Source organism: Macrotis lagotis, chromosome 1 (genome assembly GCF_037893015.1).
Source record: "Macrotis lagotis isolate mMagLag1 chromosome 1, bilby.v1.9.chrom.fasta, whole genome shotgun sequence".
Lineage (NCBI taxonomy): Eukaryota > Metazoa > Chordata > Mammalia > Peramelemorphia > Peramelidae > Macrotis > Macrotis lagotis.
This window is the reverse complement of record NC_133658.1, coordinates 493544142-493567921: the sequence shown is the minus strand read 5'-3', so window position 1 is coordinate 493567921 and position 23780 is coordinate 493544142.

The window sequence follows — 23780 nt, the reverse complement described above, 5'->3', positions numbered from 1 at the left end:
GAAGATCTGGAATTTTAAGAACTGAATTCTAGAACTAATTCTAAAGAAAGAAAGTAAAAAACCTAAAGAAAATAATCAGAACTTAACAACATTTTAAAGGCATGTTTAGAAGATGGAAGAAAATTCAGATACCTTAGAATTGATTAAAAAGAGAGAGAGAGAGACATAATCCAATAAGACCAAGAGACAAAAACTCAGAATGAGAAAAGACTAGGAATTAATGCTAGGGAAAGACAAGGAAATATTGGTGCTAATTTGTGTGGCAAGATTACACATGCAATAGGACCAATGATAAGAATAAATATGATGATGAAAATGGAAAATAGAAGAAAGGTTAATAATAGAGAGTAAATGAGAAGCATTTGGGTAGAGTATAGAACCTGAAGTAAAAAGATAACCCAGATTCATAGGACATCTTTGAAACTTAAAAGCTTTGTAACCAAAGGCAAAATAATAATATTTTTGAGCTCCCTGTTCCCCCATATGTCAAATCTGAAAAATATTACCCTTATAATATATATTTCAAAGACTTTTTATGAAATGAGAAAGTAGCCATAAAGGCTTAATCAACTCTAAAGTACCTTGAAATATCAACTATTATTAACTCTTGTTTTGCTTCTGTTTTCATTGCTCCACAAAACCCCTATTATTTGGTCAATTCTAATATAAAATTTAAAGGAAAGAAATGACTAAGCCAGAATTACAGTACAGGCAGAAACAGTATAGACTGCCTGTCCCTACAAATACCCCAACAATCCAAGAAAAACATCAAATTGAGGGATAATGAGAAAACTATATGACAAACTATGATGGGTAATATTTCCAGATCATTTGAGGAACAGGGGTGGGGTAAGATCTAAAACTGAGTTCCCAGAGCTCAAATTAGGCCAACATTGTGTAGAGGAATACAGTTGATAATGGATTTACTGCTGGGGCCAGGCCAGCATTATGAGTATTCTCACAGAAGCCAGGTCAGTAGCAAGAAGATCTAAAAGTGGCAATAACTTCAGATTTTTTTTCCATGATAGGAGCAATAGAAGAATGCTTGAAAGGAGAGGATTTGCCAAAGGGCCAGTATTATAGACTCAGTTCCCAAATTTCTCAGTCCAGGAAAAAAAACATCTCTTTAAGAATAAATAAAGAGAAAAATCTTAAATTATGACTCTAAATTTTTGAGAGAAAGAACCCACAGAAAGCTCCAAGGAGGCAATTCTCCAACCCAAGGTAACCTGGAAAATAGTGGAAAAACTCTATTCCATGGGGTTAGAGGGGCGACCCACCAGAGTGAAGAAACTTCAACCTCCCAGGAACAGTCCCAGAACAGTTTCCTGACCTGCACCCCAGGGAACACCAGGCACAAATTGGAGGATCAGAGGAGAGACCTCTCCAAGAGCGAGACTGCTCCAAGACCAAACCTGAAGCCAAGGCCCTCAGGGTAGTTGTGGCAGTCAGTGCAGTCAGCGTGTTCAGATCCAGGAAACCGAATCAGGAGCCAGCAAGCAGGAGCCTCCAGGCAACTATTCCCTGAGTGCTCAGCCCACCAAAGGTAGGGAAGTAGAGGGAGACTTCTGAGGTCTGTCCTCTGTCCCTGGATAAGGACTCTGGGGCCCCGACCACATTCAGATCCTGGTCACAGTCTAGGTCCCCCAAAAAACAGGGAGCCCCCAGCCTTAGCCCCATGGCAGAGGGGTGCACTTGTGGTCATTCATAGACTAGGAGAGCAGTCAAAGACTCACACACTGAGGTCCTTGTTGGGGGGAGGTGTCCTAGTAATATTCAAAAGCTCAGGAAGCACCCAAAACCAGGCAAAGGCTGGGGAAATGAGTAAACAGAGAAAAAAGAGGAACTGGGCCATTGACAAATACTTTGTCAATGATCCCAAGGAGGATAAAAATACTCAATCCGAAGATGAGGAAGTACAAGCTCCTGTATCTAAAGACTCCATGAAAAATAGAAGTTGGGCTCAGACTATAACAGGGCTCAAAAAAGATTTTTGAAAATCTAGTAAGGGAGATAGAAGAAAAATTGGGAAAAGAAATGAATGAGATGCAGGAAAAACACGGAAAAGAAGTCAGCAGTTTAATCAAGTAGATCCAAAAAATGCTGAAGAAAATAACATTTTTAAAACCAGCATAGGTAAAATGGATAAAATAGTTCAAAAAGTTATTGAGGGAAAAAATGATTCAAAAAGCAGAATTGGAAAGATGAGAAAAAGGAGATAAGACAGCTCTCTGAGGAAAACAAATCCTTCAGATGTAGAATGGAGCTAAAGGAAGCTAATGACTTTACAAGACATCAAGACACAAGACTTCAACACCAAAAGAATGAAAAATTTGAAGAAAATGTAAAACATCTCAATGAAAAAACAACTGATCTGGAAAACAGAGTCAGGAAAGATAATTTTAAAATTATTGGGCTACCTGAAAGTCATGATCAGGAAAAGAGCCTTGACCTCATTTTTATCGAATTCCTACAGGAAAATTACCCTGATATCCTAGAAGCAGAGGGCAAAATAGAAATTGGGAGAATTCACCAACCTCCCCTGGAAAGAGATCAAAAAAAAAAAAACCAACCCCCAGGAATATTATTGCCAAGTTCCAGAACTCCAAAACGAAAGAGAAAAATATTACTAGCAGCCAGAAGGACACAATTCAAATATCATGGCGCTGCAGTCAGGATCACACAGGACTTAGCAGCAACTACATTAAGGGCTCATAGGGCTTGAAATAATAATATTCAGGAAGGTAAAAGAGCTTGGAATGCAACTCAGAATCAAATCCAGCAAAACTGGACATCCTCTTCCAGGGAAAAAGACGGACTTTCAATGAAACAGGGGAATTTCAAATGTTCCTGTTGAAACCACCAGAGCTAAACAGAAAGTTTGACCTTCAAATACAGGACTCAGGGGTCAGCTAAGTGGCGCAGAGGATAGAGCACTGGCCCTGGAGTCAGGAGTACCAGAGTACAAATCCAGCCTCAGACACTTAATAATTTACCTTAATTACCTAGCTGTGTCACCTTGGGTAAGCCACTTAACCCCATTGTCTTGCAAAACAAAAATAAAAAACAAACAAACAAACAAATACAGGACTCAGGTGAAGTATAGAGAGTGGAAGAGAAGGATAAACTATGAAGGATTTAATGATAATGAACTGTATGTATTCCTGCATAGAAAAATGATGCTGATAATGCTCACATGAGCCTCTTCATTTGGCAGAGCAGATAGAAGGAGCTTTTATAGATGAAGCACAGAAGAGAGCTGAATTTGAAGATATAATAGATTGTAAAAGTGGAATCAATGGCTAAAAGGGAAATGTACTGGGAGTAAGAGAAAGGAGATGTAGAATAGGCTAAGATACTTCATATAAAGACATTTTTTTTCAATGAGCTTTTTCAATGATATGGAAGGGGGGAAGGTGAGGGGGAATGAGGGAACCTTCACTGTTATCAGAAATGGCTCGAGAGGAAACAGCATACACACTCAATAGGGTATAGACATCTGGAGTAAGGAGGAGAGAAGGGGGATGTGGGGGATGTGGGGGATGGAGGAGAGGGTACATCTTTGGAGAGAATAGTCAGATATAACACTACCTTTTTTTACTTTTTGCAAGGTGGTGGGATTGGGTGGCCTGTCCGAGACCACAGGGCCAAGTGTTTGCTGGGTCACTGGGGTAGTATGTGGACTTGGAGGCCTCTTGGCCCCAGGGTCAGTGTTTTGTCCACTGTACCACTCAGCTGCTCTACAGCACATTTTGGAAGAGGAACATGGTGAAGGGAGAGAGGGAGAATATAGTATGTGGTAGTGGGGAGGAATGGATGAAGGGATTTACAGTCAGCAGCAGCAACTGTGGAAAAGTATGGAGGTGGCTTCTGTGATGGACTTAGGATGAAGAATGTGATCCACCACAGACAGAGCCGATGGTATCAGAACACATCCTGATACACATTTTTTTTCTTTCTTTTCTTTTATTTCTGATGAGAGTCTATATTTTTGTGGGGGAGGGGGTATTATGTTTGTTCTTAAACAAGAATATTTTAGCAATGTATAAATAAATGTGGGCTTTGAACAGAGGCCAAAGACTATTATTACCTTTAGGATATGATTTCTCTCTCATCACATTCAACTTGGATCACTGTATAATGTAGAAACAATGTAAAGACTAGGACTGCCTTCTGGGGGGGGGGGGTATAAATAAACCGTTATGCAAACAAAAAAGATAAAGAGCTATAATGATGACAGAGATGTCAAAACCCCAAACTGGAAGAGAAGAATATCTGCCCCAAAACATGTAACAAGAAAAAATCAAAGTAAACTTATTTTGCCCACAAGACCAATTAGAATTGTTAGAAAATTGTATAAAATTTTTTTGAAGGATGATATAAATAAAATGAGAGTGCTAGAAGAAAAGAATTGTAAACACAGTGGAATCATGGAGAAGAGACTTGGAAAGGGAATTACTAGCATAGCACAAATGGTACAAAACTTTAGTCCATTAACAGATTCCTTAAAAATTAGAATTGATCAAACAAAATGACTCCATTAGAAAACATTAAAACAGTATCCAAAGATTTTTTAACAAAATGTAAAAACTGACCTTGAAAATAGATAAAGGAGAAATAAGACTGATTAGATTACCTGTAAATTATGACCAAAAAAACAACTTGGGTATCATGTTTTAATTAATAAAGAAAAAAACCTTATTGAACTATTGGAACCTCCTGAATAAAAACCCCAAAATAAAGTCTTCCAGGAATATCAGGATAAAATCCAGACCTTCCTTTCAAAGAGGGAAATATCTACTAAGATTTAAAAAACTGGAAAAGAAAGGGACAGCAATTGTCTCACACAGACAAGGCAAAATGTCTTCAACATAAGGGTTGAGTGTTGAACATCACTTGAATCTCACTTTGATCTGAAATCAACTGAAAATATACACAACAAACCAAACATGTACATAAAGAGATTCAACTCAATAGGGAAAGAAGAAGAAACAGAAAGAGGTAAAGTGTTAATGCTTGGCTCAAAGGCCAAATCATATGGTACTTGCTTCTATTTATCCCTCTTTTTGGACATTAAAGTAAGGAGAAAAACATTTAACTAAGTGGGTAGGGGATAGAAATTACTTAATTCTCTTGATAGATGTCTGTTTTCCAAAACATATAAGAAAATGATTTTATATTTTAAAAATAAAGCATGAGTTAATCTCTAAATTAATAGTCAAAAGATACGAAAAATTCTCAAGAGAGGAAAACCAAGTTATCTAAAAACTGTGTGAAAGGAACCATCAAGTAACTGATGATTTAGGAGACAAGAAAATTGGTAAAGGAGTACAAGGATGTATACTGCCATCTTAATTATTTAACTTATATATAGAGTATACCATGCAAAAAAATGCAAGATTGGATGAATCCAATGCTGGAATTAAGGTTGCTAGGAAAAACATCAACAATATCAGATATGCAGATGATACCTCTGATGGCTAAAAATGAAGAGGAATTTAAAAACTTCTTGATGAGGGTAAAAGAGAAGAGTGTAAAATCTGGATTGAAGTTTAATATCAAAAAAAATTAAGATCTTGGCATAAGTAGGATCCATAGGTAAAATAGAGGGAGAAGAAATGGAAGCAGTTTCTGTTTTCATATTTTGGGGTTTAGAAATCATTGCACAAGATGACTGCAGTCATAAAATGAAAAAATGCTTTCTCCTTGGAGAGAAAGATGGGGCAAATCTAGACAGCACAATAAAAAGCAGAGACATCACCTTGCTGACAAAAGCCCAAATGGTCAAAGATTTTCTGGTAGCAACATGTATTTTGTTTTGTTTTGTTTTTTTCCCAGTAACAATATATTCCTGTGAGACTTGAACTATAAAGAAATATGATCACCACAGAACTGACATTTTTGATTTGTGGTGCTAGAAAAGACTTCTGAGAGACTCTTGTACAGCAAGAAAGTCAAATTAGTCAATAATTAAAGAAATTAATTCAGACTATTCACTCCCAGGTCAAATACTGAAGCTGAAGTTTCAAAATGAAATGATGGGACTCCTTAGAAAAGATCCTAACTGGAAAAGACTGAAGGCAAAAGGAAAAAGAGATGGCAGAGGATGACATGGAAAGAAAATATAATGGAAACAATCAATATGAACTTGAAGAGATTTTGAGAGATAGTAGGAGTTAGAAGGCCTTGGTATACTATGATCCATGAGATCACAAAGAATTAGAAACAACTGAATGAAAGAATTCTATAAACTTTTTTTTTTAATTTTTCAAGGCAATGGGGCTAAGTGGTTTGCCCAAGGCCACACAGCTAGGTAATTATTAAGTGTCTGAGACCGGATTTGAACCCAGGTACTACTGACTCCAGGGCCGGTGCTTTACCCACTGCACCACCTAGCTGCCCATCATCTTATTACTCTTGCTGAAATATCTCAAACTTTATAAATTTATAGTGGGGACAATGGGTAACCTTGCTTTATTCCTGTATTTATTGGGAAGTATTCTAGTGTACCCCCCATTGCATAAATGTTTGCTTTTTTTTTTGTTTTAGATAGATACTTTCTCTAAATGAACTATTTCTAGATAAAATGAGAAAAATCTGATAGAAAAAATTCCAAATAATTATAAAATGAATAAAGCAGAGAAATTAGCTTGCTGACAAAGGTGATTTACCAAAAGATGTACAGATTCAATTATAAAGATCTCTTTAAAGAAATAAAGAAAAAAATAATAAAGAAAATAAAAAAGAAATAAAAAGAAATAAAGATTTTAATATATGGAAGAATATAGTTTTAATGGCTTTTTCATTTAAAAATGAAAATATTAACAGTTTGTACATTTTTATATGATACCAATGTGTCTATGAAAGGAATACTTTAGGAAGCTTGAAAAAATATTAAAATTCATTTAGAAAGAAAAAAAGATCTAAAATATCTGAAGAAATAATAAATAGATGGAGGGGGGAAAAGGAGAAATAGAACTTCCAGATCTCAACCATATTAAAAAGCAATATTTTGTGATGGTTAAAAATAGGAAAGTAGATCAATTGAACAGACTAGACCAAGATAAATTCATAAAATAGTAGAATTGAATAATCCAGTGTTTTATAAATCAGAAAAAAATTACTTAGGAAAGATAATCTTATTTGATAAAAAAAAAAAACTGCTGGGAAAATTTGAAAGCAATCTGGTAGATGATGTTTGACCTTCATTCCTCCCAAAAAAACATAACAGCAGAGAAATTGGGCTTAGACCAGTAATTAACACTATTCTACAACACATTCTGAATGGATAGTTGTCTGTACTATTAAAATATTAGAAGAGAAGCAGATCATAGCTGTAATGGACTATAGTTAGAACATGTGCTCTTAATCTAGCAGGGGACTGAAACAATTTCAAAAGATAAAAGAGATTATTTTTATTACAAGAAACTGAAAGACTTGGGCAGAGAAAAAAATTAGTTCATTTAGAATAAAAGGAACAAGTGGGATTGGGGAAAGACTGCATAAATTTCTCTGATAAAATTTTGGTATCTAAGATATACAATATATACATATATTTATTTAGATAAAATTAATAGAAATATGTAACACAATCCATGAATATGTAGATAAATATTCATATAAATATGTGTTCCTTATTTATATATCTTGAATCACAAACCCTTTTTAGAAATTTATGCATATATATTTTATAAATGCATATATAAATATAATTAAATATGTTAATATATGTATATATATTTAAAATAGCCATTCCCCAATAAGTAGTCAAAGGACAACAAAAAATGGCTCAAAAAACTACAAAGTATTAACAACCACATGAAAGAATAACACATATTACTAATAATAAGAGAAATGCACATCCACAACAAAAACAAAATTCCTAAGATTTCCTTTAATACTTTGTAAATTGGCAAACATAAAAAAGAGGAATTGTGGGAAGAGAGTCACACTGGTACATTGTTAGTTGGCCTGTGGATTAGTATCACCAATTAGCATAACTAATTTGAAATTATGCAAAAAAGTTCATTCATCTTGACCCAGAAATTTGATTACTGAGATTATACTAAAAGGAAGCCATTAATGAGAAGAAAATCCTCATATGCATCCAAATATTTATAATTTAACTTTTTTGTGATAAGAAAGAATAGGAAACAAAGTAGATACCCAAGAACTTGGGAACATATAAACAAATTTTGATACAAGAATAAAATGGAAAAAGAAATTGATTTTTATAAATATGGAGGAAATGGAAATTTCTACCATTAACTTAATCAGATTAAAGCAAGCAGAGTCAAGAAAATATAGACAATGACTATAACAATGTAAATAGAAAGAATATTATATACCATGATGTAGAGAATTATGAATGTAGACAGTTTATGGTCAGAACCTCGATAATCTTTAATGCTGTTAAAGTCTTATTAAAAGATGGAAGGCTCTTTGTTCTTGAGATTCAAATTGACCTCCATTGTTTCATTGTTTAATGTTAAATTTTGATTCTGTCTCTCTCTATTCCCAGCCCCCAGCTTCCAACTTTCTACCTGGTTTTGGTCACATAACGGAGGGGGAGGGATTTCCCTTTTTGCCCTCAGTGCCCAGATAAGGGGGCAAGGCTATAAAAACCTAAGCTGGTTCTCCACTAGGGCTGGTTGGGCCCCCCCGGCTCAGTCAGCTCCACTTGACTGTTCTTTTACCCTGACTCTCTTTATCTCTCTCCTCTCTCTGTCTCTGTCTCTGTCTCTCTTTCTCTGTCTCTCTGTCTCTCTGTGTGTTTGTGTGTGTGTGTGTGCATGCATGCACTGTCTCTTTCTCTCTGTCTCTGTCTGTCTACCTGTCTGTCTTTCTCACTGTCTCTCTGTCTCTACCTCTCTTCTGTTGTCTCTCTCTCTGTCTCTGCCTCTCTCTTTCTCTCTGTCTGTCTGTCTCTGTCTCTGTCTCTCTCTTTCGGTCTGTCTCTGTCTCTCACTCTCTGTCTCTGTCCCTTTATCTCTCTGTCTGTCTGTCACTGTCTCTATGCCTCTTCCTTTGTCTCTCTATCTCTCTTTTTCTGTCTGTCTCTCTCTGTCTCTCTCGCTCTCTGTCTCTCCCTCTCTGTATCTGTCTCTCTCTGTCTCTGTGTCTGTCTTCTCTCTCTCTGTCTCTCTGTCTCTCTCTCTCTTCGTCTCTTCTCTATTGCTTTCTCTGTCTCTGTGTTTTATCTGTGTATGTCTGTCTGTCTTTCTGTGTCTGTCTGGTCTGTCTGTCTCTTTGTGTCTCTTTTTGTCTCTGCCTCTCTCTGTCTCTGTCTCTTTCTCTGTCTCTATTTGTCTGTCTGGTCTGTCTGTCTCTCTGTCTCTTTGTCTCTCTCTTTCTCCTCTCCCCCCCCCTCACCCCAATGGTGATTCTGAATTCTAGGTAAGGTACTTGTTTCTTACAGATAAGAGGAAGGGATAGTAAAGGAAATTATGGTAATGTAAAAAAAAAGTCAGTAAAAACATAATTTCAAAAAGAAAGTGAACTGACAATCTCCTAAGTATTTTTTTATAATTTTTTTTTATTGGAAACTTATTCCTGACATCAAGACTAACTTTTTAACTTTGCAACTTCTCCATTGCTTTTTCCCTCTTGCCCCAAACAGAATTTTTAGCCCTTAAGACATATGAACACTGATCTTATGCTCCTATTATGTCCCAAAATTCTCTTCTTCAGGTTAAATATTCCCTGTCCCTTAAACTTATTCTCATATTGCATGGATTTACAGAACTTTATTATTTTAATTGTTCTTGCCAAGTAGCTTTTCTTTTCTGTGGCAACCAGAACAGAATCTGCCAAATATGATCTGAATAAAGTATACCAGAATTGTTTTCTCCTTATCCCTGGGAGATTTGTATCTCCTGATGTAGCCTATGATTTCATTAGCTTATTTTTAGATGTATCATTTTGTTCACACATGTTGAATAACACTAAAAGAGACAAAAAAAATTTCAAAAGAATTCCTATCTAATCATCTCATTATTTTAAAGGGGTTTTAAAAATTATTTTCAATTAACAAGCATTTATTTTTGTCTATTTCCTACCTCCTCTTCTATTGAGTGGGGGAGTGGGGAAAAATATATGCAAAGTCAAGCAAAACAAATTCCCACATTGATCATGTCCAAAAATGTATCTCATTCTGTATATTTAGTTCATTGTTTTCCTTAATACAAGTATAAAGCTTGACATATATCCTTAATATATTTCGTCTTATTCAAATCAGCCCATTCAAACTTGTCAAATTCTTTTTGGATCTTTACCATAATTGAGTGCGTAGATTATCTTTTCCTAGACTTGTGTCATCTACAGATTTAATCATTGTGCTATCTATACCTTATTTAATTCACTGATAACAATTTTAAATAACACAAGCTCAAACACATATCCTTAGGGAACATCACTGGTGACCTCCTGCCACATTGACATTGAACCATTAAGTCATCTGCTGCTTCCTGTGGATTTGTTTATAGAAATTGAGGGGTTTGTGCTGTCAAATCAGGATCAGGTCATTGTCATCATAAATTATAGAAAGTTTATTCTTAAGAATCTCGGACATATTGATCAATGTAGATTAATAAGAAAACAGAAACTATGGAACATTATTTACAGATACAAAAATTTAACACCCACTGATACTTCACAAGATGCAATTTGGCAGGATCATAAATCTAGAATCTTTCTGTTTTTCATAAATATAATTGATTTTTCATGAAAGAAACCCCTTCATTACAAATATGGACCTCAAAATATACTTGAAAATTCAACAAATAAATCAAATAAAACTAAAAGCATTATTAAAATAAAGCTGTTGTACACAATCACCTAGATAAAACTAATCAATACAAATTTGAGAACAATTTTTAATAGATGTCCTGAAAACAAATACTTGTAAGCTACAAGAAACAAGTAACAATTAGCTATTAAAATATCAATACTTAGTGTAATAAATAAAAAAATAATAAGGAAAAAATATTTGACATCCTCTCACCTAATGGATTTATACTGAAAAATTCTATGACCCTAGAGGAGATGAACTTATATCACAACACTGATTCAACTACCCAATCAAAATAGCCAGGAAGTGGGAAGACCCACCAACATTAGGAATGTCCTAGTTTTCTTGCCTTATTCCAGTTGTCCTAGAACCCAACACAAATGACTGTGAAGCAGGAAAATAAATCTAAGGTGGCATTCGCTACCTTTTCTTTCCTATTTGACCAAGCTGCTTGGCTGCTTACTGGACTTAGATGATATGAGAGTTAAAAATTCCATTCCTTCCCCATCACTGCCTTCCTAGGACCTCAAGGCTTTTTTCCTGGCACCATTATGTTATATATGTAACCTAAGGACCCCTGGTCCTTGTATTCAACACCACTATACCTGCAGACTTCCAGGCCTTTCTATGAACTTTCTTTTAAATGCTTTCTTTCCAATAAGAGTGTCAGCTTGGTGAGACCAGGGACATTTTGATTTTTCTATTTGTATCATTGGCACTTAGCACATTACAATGCTTGGAACAAAATAAGCACTTGATAAATGTCTTTTCACCCATTCATTCAATTACAAAGAAAAGCAATTTTATCCAACAGTTTGGAGGGCATTAAATATAAAATAATAATGGCAAGATAGCAATCTGTCTAAAACTGTTTCTGTTTGAATTCCATTGAAAAATATGAAAACTAAATGAATGGTAAATAAGTAATAACTTCTTCAAAGCCAGTTATCACCCATATTGTGATAGAAGCAAGAACAAAGGAGAACACCAACTAGGATGATATGGACAATGGAGACTCCATGTGTCTTGAAATTCAAATAACTGACAAAAACTTGGTTGACCCAGTGAAATGAACCATATATTGATAATAACACCAGTGGGCAAAATAGCCTGCCTGGTGTGATAGAACTGCCCAATATAAATTTTTAAAATTACAGTATATATCAAAGAATCATGATGATGACTAGTTTGACACAGAAGTAAAATACATAAATGGAATTCCTTCTAAGTTCTAGTATGACAAAAAGATAAGATACACTTAAAAATAAAACTATGAAAACCAAGAGTGTATTTGAAATGGATTTAAGAGATGAAAACATTTATTTCGTACCAATGTAATATCATAATAAAACTGGAAACTCTGCAAGGTCATCATTGTTACTTTTGGTCAACAATATAATTATCTCTAAGTCAAACAATAATATATTATAGATAAATAAGAAGAAATTGCTAATTATATTCAAGCCCTAATTAGATGAAATGAGAACTAAAAGTTGAGGACTTAATTTTTTTATTTGCTTTATTTAATACCATAGGGTTAAGTGACTTACCCAAGGTCACACAGCTAGATAATTATTAAGTGTCTGAGGCCGGATTTGACCTCAGGTACTCCTGACTCCAGGGCCAGTGCTCTATCTACTGCACCACCTAGGTGCCCCTGGAATTACTTAATTTTGAAGAGAAAAAGTTGGAGATTCTAAAATCACTGAAAATCTTTACTTGGGGTAGTGAGGTGGTACAGTGGATAGAGTGCTTACTCCAGAGTCAGGAGACCTCAGTTCAAATCTGGCATCAGACACTTGGTACTTATGAGTTGTGTGACTCTGGGCAAGTCACAAACCCAATTGTCTTACCAAAAAGAAAGTAAGAAAAACTACAAAAATTTTAGCAAAGAAATTACAAAATAATACTAACGTCTCCAATGATTTTTAAAGAGATTATGGACTTAGACCAGAATTTTGATAAATACTTTTTGAGTTTGAGGGCATAAATCCAACTGACAGGAGAGATACAACAAAAATGTTCATTGAATTGAAACTTTAAACAAAAATTCATTTTTAAATAATGGATGCATGATATGTGATATAAACTATAAAAAATTCAGAATCTAAACACACAAAAATGTGGTGACTTTTGTCATGGTAAAAATGGAAAGATTGTAATATCAAGGAATAATCTCCAAAACAAATGATAGATATCATCAGAGTAGGAAAACTGAAAAAGTAATAGAAGAACTAAGGAAAGGCATTAGAAGATTGTATCAATATCTAACTAGATAATATAGTAGAATACTTCAATGCCAAGTCTTATGCAACAAAAAAATTAAAAGTCAACAAAAAACATTCAAAAGTTAATATAGAAAGCAAAAGTATATCAGAAATTCTAGATTTCCCTAATCAAAAATTGAAAGAGTAAGACAAAAGTTTTAGATGCTGTGGAGTTAGAGTATTGCAACAAACTAAATATCTCAACATCAATCAAAATTTTTACTTTAAGAAACAAAGAAATCAGAGGCATGAATCACCAAAGAAGATGCATATAGAAACTTTCTAAGCTTCTATATGGTCTTAGAAGTCCAACACAATGCAAATGCAACTTGAAACAAGCATGAAAAGATCAGTTGTGTACCTTAGTTATAACAAATAATAGAACTATTATATAAAAAGAACTAACTGAAATACTAGCTTCTCTGAAAAAAGGCAAAGGACAAGAGACAGATAAAATCCATAAATTTTAGCTCAAATGCTTCACCGTAGCATATTAATTATTAGCATTTTAGCATTCTTCTCATCTTACTTAACAAGAGGAAGCAAATATCTTCTACCAAAGTAAGAATGCTACAGACTCTTCTAAATATTGACCAACTACATGTTTATGTACAAAGGCCTTACATCATGTATTACTAACAATATCTGCAACATACTATTGCCTGACGGGTATAAAGAGTAGCAATTCAATACCAACCATTTTTCTCCTTATTTTCTAGCCACCTCCTACTTTGTCATCCAGCAGAAGTTCCTGCCCTTGGATGCTCCTGTCCTAATTGGTGACAGCTTCTTCTGGTCCAGTTTTCCAGGAAATAGCCAGCCCACATAATGTACTTAACTCTTTATTATCTAAGCATTTTCTTGCTACTATACACTTCTCCTTAATCTGGCCCAATTGCACATCATGAGCCATTATCAAATCAGCGGTCCTATTGTTCCTGCATAGAATATATTGATCTTGTCAGACTTCTCCTTTATGACCTCATTCATCATCTCTGGAACTTTTCAAACAACCAAAGTGATCTGATCACAGGTTTCTTTTTGTGTTGTCTCATCCATTCAAAAGTACACTTATTGAGAGCAAGAACTTGTATCCCCAGTTCTTACCACAGTGTTTAGCACATAGCAAGTGATTAGTAGATCTAATTCAATTGATTATTAGGTAAGCCACCAGTAGTGCAGTGAATAGGGTGCCAGATCTGAAGTCAGGAAAATCTGAATTCAAATCCAGTCTCAAATATTTACTTGGTGTGATCCTGGGAAAATCACTTAACCCTGTTGCCTCAGTTTCCTCATGTGTAAAATGATCTGGAGAAGGAAATGACAATCACTCCAGTATCTTTGCCAAGAAAACCATATAAATGGTTAATAAGAGTTAGATATCATTGAAAAGATTGGACAACAACACTAGAAAGTACCATACCATTCATTTTGTCTTTTTTTTGATTATCTGACTCATCTCTGAACTAATAACCTATTCATTTATTAAAAATATAAATTAAAGAATCTTAGAAATAGTGAGAATGTTAGAGCACTCAATACATATATGAGAAACTGTTCTCTATTTAAAACATGCCACCTTAAAAATAAGAAAAACAAAAAATAGAAAGTTGACAGCATGCAGAAAACAACTTAAAACCATAATTATTTCTCCTAAATGGAAATGAGTATGGCTACAGAGTTAAAGAGGGACTCATATGAAAATCTTATTAATCATTTGATATACCTAGATGACGTCAAATTTGTGTTTTATATTATACATAATACATAAATATGCTTCACATTAAAAATACATTATAGTACTCTTCATTAAATAAACTATTTCTCCATTTATATGAAAATGTCACTGAATCCACTAAGTATAAAATTCCTGTGTTACATAAAGAGGAAATGAACAAAAGGCTTGAACTTAAATCTGGAGATCAAGCAGAACCTATGGATATTAATGCCTTGCTCTTCTTGAAGCATGATCCATTGATCATAAAGCTAGTAAGAAGAAAGCTGTGACTATATTTGTCAAGGGAATTACTAGAATCCTGATCAAAGTAGTAATAAAAAATCATTGATCAAACTGAAATTTATTTAATGCCAATATTAAAATACACTCTTGGAACTGTAAAATGAATAATATATTATGTGCTCTGAGACTATCAATCTTCTTCCCATTTGACAAAGAAGTGCTAATCTGCAAACTGCCTTAGGGTGGTAAATCCTGTGTTTCATTCACATCATTCAGATTATTCTTTATATGCCTTCTAGATGCATTATATTTGATTTTTCTACAGTAAAAATATATTAAGATTGTGACACAATTGGTGGTTGCTCTAATTTGTTCTTTCTGTTTAAATTTTACTTTAAGTCTTAATATCCTCAACCACAGCTTTTTCCTTGATTTTTCTTAAGGTTGATGTGTCTTCCCTGATGAAGATCAAGGTCTTTTTAAGTATTGCCTTTGTCCATTGGTTCACTTCGACTTCTCATTTCAAGATCAAATTCTTTAAAATTCTTCTTTAGTGAAAAATTAAGAATTTTATCCCTAGTGAATTATATTCATATCCTTGGGAAAATATTCCACAAGATGAAATATCAGTGATGTGTTTTTCTCAGCTGTCTACTTACTCCATTCTGTTGGCCCCTTCTTCCATCGATGAATTTTCTTGGATTATTCATATTAGGAAAGTATTCTAATTAGAAAAACTATCATTAAGTCTCCAGATTAACCTCTATGACCCATGTCTATACACACATCCCCTCTTCATCCTCGTTTTTAGCTCCCTTTTTATTCATTTTCTTCCTCCACTAAAATGTAGTCCTTGAGACCTGTGGTCATCTCCCTTTTTGTTTTTGTATTACTAGAGTTTAGCACATTATCTTACACATAGTAACTATTTAATGATTGATGTTAAAAGAACCAGTGAAAGGGAATATAAAGAGGAGAAGAGAAAGTATAGGGTAAATTATTTCATATAATTGGGTTGCACAAGGGCAATTATATACAAAATAGGAAGACAGGTAACACCTGAAGGGAGCAGGTAACACATAAAACTCCTTCTCACCTGAATTGGTCAAAGAAGAGATGAATGTACATACACACAAAGAGTTGGGTACAGAAACATATTTCATTAAACAGGAAGACAAGAGTAAAAGAAGAATAGTGAAAGGGAGAATAAAAGAATAGATTAAGAAAGGGACTAGTAAGCAAAATAAACTCTAAGAAGGGTCGATTTCAAAGAGGTGTTTAAAAGAAAAGAAAAAAGTATAAGAAACATTTGATTCTAGTGGAAGAACATTTGATTATAGTTGGTAGGAACAGAACTAAATTACAATAAATGGAGCATAGGTTTTTGATGCAGGGAAATGATGTAGAGAATTATGAATGTAGCAGAAACAAAAATCTTTAATCTTAAATGCCATTAAATCTTGTAAAATGAATAGAGAGGTTCCCAGTTCTTGAGTTGTAGATTGACGCCTGTTGATTGTATCCTGCCTATCTTGCCCCCTTCTTCCCCTTCACTTTAACCTTAACCTAAACACTGGTGTAACAGGAAATGACATGTTGAATTTGGGGGATTAGCACTTTGGGACAGGAAAGACCAGTACATAGTTGCCATTGGAAGATATCTGGCCCAAGGTATAAGACAACTCCCAACAATTGGGGAATGGCTAAACAAGTTATGGTACATGAATACCATGGCATATTCTTGTTCTATAAGAAACTGTAAATAGTTGGACTCTAGAGAAGAATGGAATAACTTATAGGATCTGATGCTGAGGGAAGGGAATAAAACCAAGAGAACAATGTACACAGCAACAACAACAATGCGAGTTGAACAACCTTGATGGAAACAGCTCCTCTCAGTAGTCCAGAGAGCTAGGACAACTGTATTAGACCAGCTATGGACAATGTTATCCCCATCCAGAGGAAGAAAAACAAAAAAACAAAGCAAAAAAAAACCCTTCAGAATCTGATGAACACTTTATAAAAATTATCTCCTTATGTGTCTCTTAAATATGTATGTGCATATGGATGAAAATAAATAAATTTATTATGAATAAATACTTCCCAAGTGCCACTCTCTGTCTACATACCATATAAGGGCATTTAATAGGAAGTGCTGCCTTTTCGAGCTTGCTGGCTTCTTCTGACCTCCTGTCTAAAAGGATGGGGATTTCTCATGCTCTTCCTTAATTCATAGGGAGCATAGTGGGCCTCACCATGTGGTCTGGTTAAACCAAGTCCCATGGCTGCCTGCCCCTCTCTCTTTCTCTCTCTCTCTCTCTCTCAGAAGTGGGGGGGGGAGGGAGAAGCAGGCAGATTAATTGACATAACTCATGGTCCATTAGTTTAAAAAAAAGGAATATAAATTTCTGGAACTAGGAAATTCAAATTTCATCTTTTAATTAAGCCTGTGCTAATAACTAATATCTCTGTAATAGAGTGAATTTGAACTTGATAAAGTTACATAAGAATGCATTCAATATAATAAGGAATGTTAACTATTGATTGGCTATTTGAAGATCTTAATGTACATATGAGACTCCTCAAGAAATTCTAATTGATCTTAAAAAAATTATTTACTATTTTTGACTGGTCTTAATTGGCATGATTCAAAAACTTTATAATATGAATATAGTGTGTATACCTGTACTTAAACATCAATCATACATTTTCACACCTGTCCACTGGCCTGGAGAGATGGGAAAATGTTTCAATATTTGAGATTTGGTAAAGCTGGCCAAAGCCTTCAGAGAAACCACACTTTGGTAAATTTGAAACCTTTGTATTGATGTCTGTGTCTAAACTCCTCTGTGTGTGTGTGTGTGTGTGTAATTCAGATCTGAAATAATTATAGATACCCAAGTTAAATGTTATTCCTTTTAGCTTGAGTTTTTAATTTAACTGTTTTTAAAAGGCTAATTTAAAATTAAGTAATTAATAATGAAGTTAGGATCTGATCCTATCCATTTACTAGGGAATTTTAATACCGTTTATACATTTAAAAGTGTGTAAATTGTAGGTTAGAAGTTACAAGTTTGTGAGGAATGCCTTTGTGAAATGTTCTCAGCTGTGAACTAAGGTTTTGTTAACCTGATATTGATTGACAGCTATATTTAACTTATGTTAATTGAGACTTTAAGGTTTAGAAAATGTAGACCTCCTGATCTCAAGAAGCTTCCATGAAAAGGAGGCTGGGAGACTTTTTGGAAGGAAAAGTCCCAACTTTGTGTTTTAAAAGAAAAATGCTAAATTGAAAAGTAATTTAATCTCTTAATTTCATTCTATTTGGAAGTTCTGTAGCAAATCTGGGAATTTATATGTATTAAGAAGAAAAATATAATTGGGATTAATTGTATGTGAAAAAACTTGGGAATATTGAATAATATATAATTATGTTATCAGGGATATTTACTGATTTCGTTTGGGAAAAAATACTGTACTAAATAATTATAATCCATTGTCAACAATCTCATAAAGCCTTTTGTTAGTAAAGGAAGAAAGTTTGTAAGACTTTTTGTCTTTCATCAGTATGTTATTTAGAAGGAAAACAAATAGACATAAATAATTAAAAGTGATAAATACAGAAACTACATTTTGCTGGTACCATAGATGATGAATTAATATCAATCTTAAATAAACATGCATCCAATGAAATAGCATCTAAATACTTAATGGGAATGTGAAATGAATTTTAGGGAGAACAGACAGAAAAACAATAAAAGTACAAGACCATTTTATAATACTTCAGAACTAGATAGTAATAATTAGGACAATGAAAGGCTTTTGAAGCTTGCTTATATGATTTTTGGCAATTTATTATCAGTGAATACTTTCTCTTTCTATAAATCTATTGTCTCTTACAGAAATTATTAGGCTGTGGAACTTTTTTATTAAATGTTTCATATAAATTTTGTCTATTTCTATAATTTCTTTAATCTGCTCTGTTTTGTGCTTTTCATTGTTTTGACTCTGCTCCTCCCAATATTTCATTATTTTAGTAAACATTTAGTGAAGTTTTGCTTTACTAAACCATTTCAATAGATTCTTTTTTTATTTTTACAAGGCAATGGGGTTTAGTGACTTGCCCAAGGTCACACAGGGAAGTCTTAAGTATGTGTCTGAAGTTGGATTGGAACTCAAGTCCTCCTGACTCCAGGGCTGGTGCTCTATCCACTATGTCACCTAACTGCCCCATTTCAACAGATTTTTGCTGTCCTCTTGGAACTTATGTGTTCTTTTTACCATATGACTATGTAAATAAAAAATATCCCTTTTGCTTATGAGTATTCATATTTATTTCTTTACATCACTATTCTTTTGTTTGTTTTCTCATTCTTTCAGACTTTGAATTTCATATAAGTGTTGTGATCTGCACACTTGTGGAATGAATGTTTGAGCTTCTATCCTCTCAGATTTTTTTTAATGCTTTTATGACAGGATGAAGTACTAACATTTTTCATTCCTCTTTATGTGACATGATCTGGATCCACATTCCTTCATTTGCCTGCTGATCTAAACTTTCCAATTTTCTGATTTCATTCTCTTGACTTGATTGAGAGTTTCAGTAGATTGTTGTTAGTCTCTGGCTCAGATTTTAGATAGTTCTGCCAATTCAGAGTGACGGGATTGTAGTTTTTCATAAATTATATAGATACAAAAGATGATAACATAAGTCAATTAGAAGAGCAAGGAATTGTTTATCTGTTAAATCTATGAAGATTGAAAGAATTTATGACCAAAAAAAGAAGAGAGAGAACATTATGAGATGCAAAATGGATAACTTTGATTAAATTAAATTTTAAAATTTTGTAAAAAGAAAATCAATTAGAAGGAAAGCAGTAAGCTAGGAAATATTTTTATAGTCAATGTTTCTGAAAGAGGTCTCATTTAAAAAATATATAAGGAATTTACTCAAACATAAAAATATGTCATTCCCCAATTGAAAAATGGCCAAAGAATACAAAGTTTTCTGATGAAAAAAATATAACTGAAGTTATATTCTAAACCACTATTAATTAGAGAAGTACAAATTAAAATAACTCTGAGGTACCCTCACACCTATCAGATTAGCTGTATGACAGAAAAGGAAAATGATAAATGTTGGAGGAAATGTGAGAATACTGGGATACTAGTGCACTGCTAATGGTTTTGTGAACTGATTCAACCTTTCTGGAGAGCACTTTGGAACTATGCCCAAGGGGCTAAAAAAACTGCATACCCTTTGATCTTGAAATACAATTACTAGGTCTGTATCCCAAAGATATCATAAGGAAGGGAAAAGGACCCACATGTAGAAAAATATTTAAAGCGCCTCTTTTTGTAGTGGCAAAGAATTGGAAATTGAGTGACTGCCCATCTATTGGGAAATGACTGATCAAATTGTACTAAATGAATGTAATTAAATACTTCTATTCTATAAGAAATGATGAGCAGGTGAATTTCAAAAGAGACCTGGAAAACTTTAAATGAACTAATGCTGAGTGAATTGAGCAGAACTAGAAGAACACTGTGCAAGGCAACATAAGTACTGTGTGATGATCAAGTATAATAGTCTTAGTTCTCAGTAATGAGGTGATCAAAGAATTATTTTTCCTATTTTTTATTTTTATTATATAAATATTTCATTTGTTTTCCAATTATATACAACAATAGTTTCTGCCTACCATTTTTATAAGGTTTTGAATTTTACACTTTTTCCCCATCTTCCCTTCCCTCCTGCATATTCTCAGAAGGCAATCTGATAATCTTTACACTGTTTCCATGCTATGCATTGATCAAAATTGAAAGTGTTGAGAGAAAAAAACATATTCTTGAGGAAGAAATAAAATATTAGGGATAGGAAAACTATATAGTACTTAAGACATTTTTTAAAAATAATTGAAGGTAATAATCTTTGGTCTTTGTTTAAACTCCACAGCTCTTTCTCTGGTTACAGAAAATATTCTCCATCACAGATATCCTAAAATTGTCCCTGATTATTGTTCTGATGGAATGAGCAGGTCCGTTTAGTTTTATCATCATCCCCATGTTACTGTCAGAGTATATAATGTTCTTCTTGTTCTGTTCATCTTGTTCAGCATCAGTTCATGCAAGTCTTTTCAAGCTTCTCTGAAATCCCATCCCTACTTATTTCTTATGTAGTAGTAGTGGTCCATCACATACATATACCACAACTTATTCAGCCATCCCCCAATTGAAGGACATTCCCTTGATTTCACAAATAGAGCTGCTATGAATATTTTTGTGCAGGTGATGTTTTTAACCCTTTACCATGATCTCTTTAGGATACATAACCAGTAGTATTGTTGGATAAAAGGGTATGCACATTTTTATTGATTTTGGGGCATAATTCCAAATTGCTCTCCAGAAAGGTTTGATCAGTTCACAGCCCCGTCAACAATGTATTAGTGTCCCAGATTTCCCACATTCCTTGCAACATTGATCATTGCCCTTTCTGGTCATACTGACCAATTTGATAAGTGTGAGGTGATACCTCAGAGATGCTTTAATTTGCATTTCTCTAATCATCAATGATTTAGAGCAATTTTTCATATGACTATAGATAGTTTTGATTTCCTAATCTGCAAATTGCCTTTACATATCCTTTGACCAATTGTCAATTGGGGAATGGCTTGTTTTTTTAAATTGACTCAGTTCTCTATGTATTTTAGAAACGAGTCCTTCGGGTGCAATTAGATGGCATAGTGGATAGAGTACTGACCCTGGAGTCAGGAAGACCTGAGTTCAAATCTAGCCTCAGACACTTAATAATTACATAGCTGTAGCAAGTCACTTAACCCCATTGCTTTAAATAAAAAAATTTTTAAAAAGAAATGAGTCCATTATCAGAAACATTAGTTGTAAAAATTATTTCCCAATTTACTACATTTCTTTTGATCTTGCTTACAATGGTTTTGAATGTGTAAATGCTTTTTTAATTTAATGCAATCAAAATTATACAGTTTGTTTTTAATGATGTTCTCTATCTCTTCCTTGATCATAAAGTACTCCCTTTTCCATAGATCTGACAGGTAAATTATTCCTTGTTCTCTCAGTTTGCTTATAATTTTGTCTTTTATATTTAAATCCTACACCCATTTTGATGTTATCTTGATATAGGGCGTGAGATGTTGGCCTAATCCAAGTTTATGCCATACTATCTTTCAATTTTCCCAACAGTTTTTATCAAAGAGAGAGTTCCTATCCCAGAAGCTGGGTTCTTTGAGTTTACCAAAGAGTAGATTACTATAGTCATTTCCTGCTCTCTCTTTTGCACCTAGTCCATTCCACTGATCCACTACTCTGCTTCCTAGCCAGTTCTCTTCTGTCAGTTCTCTTGATGACTGATGCTTTATAATATAATTTTATATCTGATAAGACTAAGCCATCTTCTTTTGAATTTTTTCATTAAATCCCTTGATAGTGTTGACTTTTTGTTTCTCCATATGAATATAGTTACAATTTCTTCTAGCTCATTAAAGATAATTTTTGGAAGTTTGATTGGCATGGTACTTAATAAGTAGTTTAATTTAGATAGAATTGTCATTTTTATTATATCAGCTTGGCCTTTCCTATTTTATTTGTGTGAAAAGTGTTTTATAGTTGTTTTCATAGAGTTTCTGATTCTGCCTTGGGAGAGAGACTCCCAAGTATTTTATGTTGTCTGAAGTTATTTTAAATGGGATTTCTCTTTCTAGCTCTTGCTGCTGTATCTTGCTAGTAATATATAGATAGAAATGATGAGGATCTATCTGGGTTTGTTTTATATTTTGTGACTTTGATAAAGTTGCTAATTGTTTCCAGTAGCTTTTTTAGATGATTTTTTTAGGGTCCTCTAGGTGTACCATCATGTCTTCTGCAAAGAGTGAGAGTTTTGTTCCTTCCTTCCCAGTTCTAAATCCTTCAATTTCGTTTTCTCCTCTTATTGCTGAAGTTAACATTTTAATACAATATTGAATAGTATTGGTGATAATGGACATCCATATTTCATCCTTCATCTTACTGGGAATGCCTCTAGCCTAACCCCATTGTATATAATGCTTCTTGATGGTATCAGAAAGATCCTGCTTATCATTCTAAGGAACAATCTATTTATTCCTACACTCACTAGTGTTTTTAGTAGGAATGGGTGCTGTATTTTGTCAAAAGCTTTTACAGCATCTATTAATATAATCAAATGATTTCTGATAGGTTTGTTATTGATATAATTAATTAAACTAACTGCATTCCTGGGATAAATCTTACTTTGTCATAATGTATTATCCTAGTGATAAGTTGTTGTAATTGTTTTGCTAAGATTTTATTTAAAATTTTGCACCTATATCTATCAGGGAGATAGGTCTATAATTTTCTTTCTCTGTTTTGACTCTTCCTGATTTAGGTATCAGCACCATATTGGTCTCATAGAAGGAATTAGGCAGACTTCCAACTTCACCTATTTTTCCAAAAAGTTTATATAGAATTGGAACCAATCATTCCTTAAATGTTTGATAGAATTCACTTGTGAATCCATCTAGCCCTGGAGACTTTTTCCTTAGCAAGTTCATTGATGACTTGAATTCTTTTTCTGAGATAGGGTATTTAGGCACTTAATTTCTTCTTCATTTAACCTGGGCAACTTATATTTTTGTAAATATTCATCCATTTCACTTATATGATCAAATTTATTGACCTACAGTTGAGCAAAATAGTTCCAAATTATTACTTTAATTTCCTCCTCATTAGT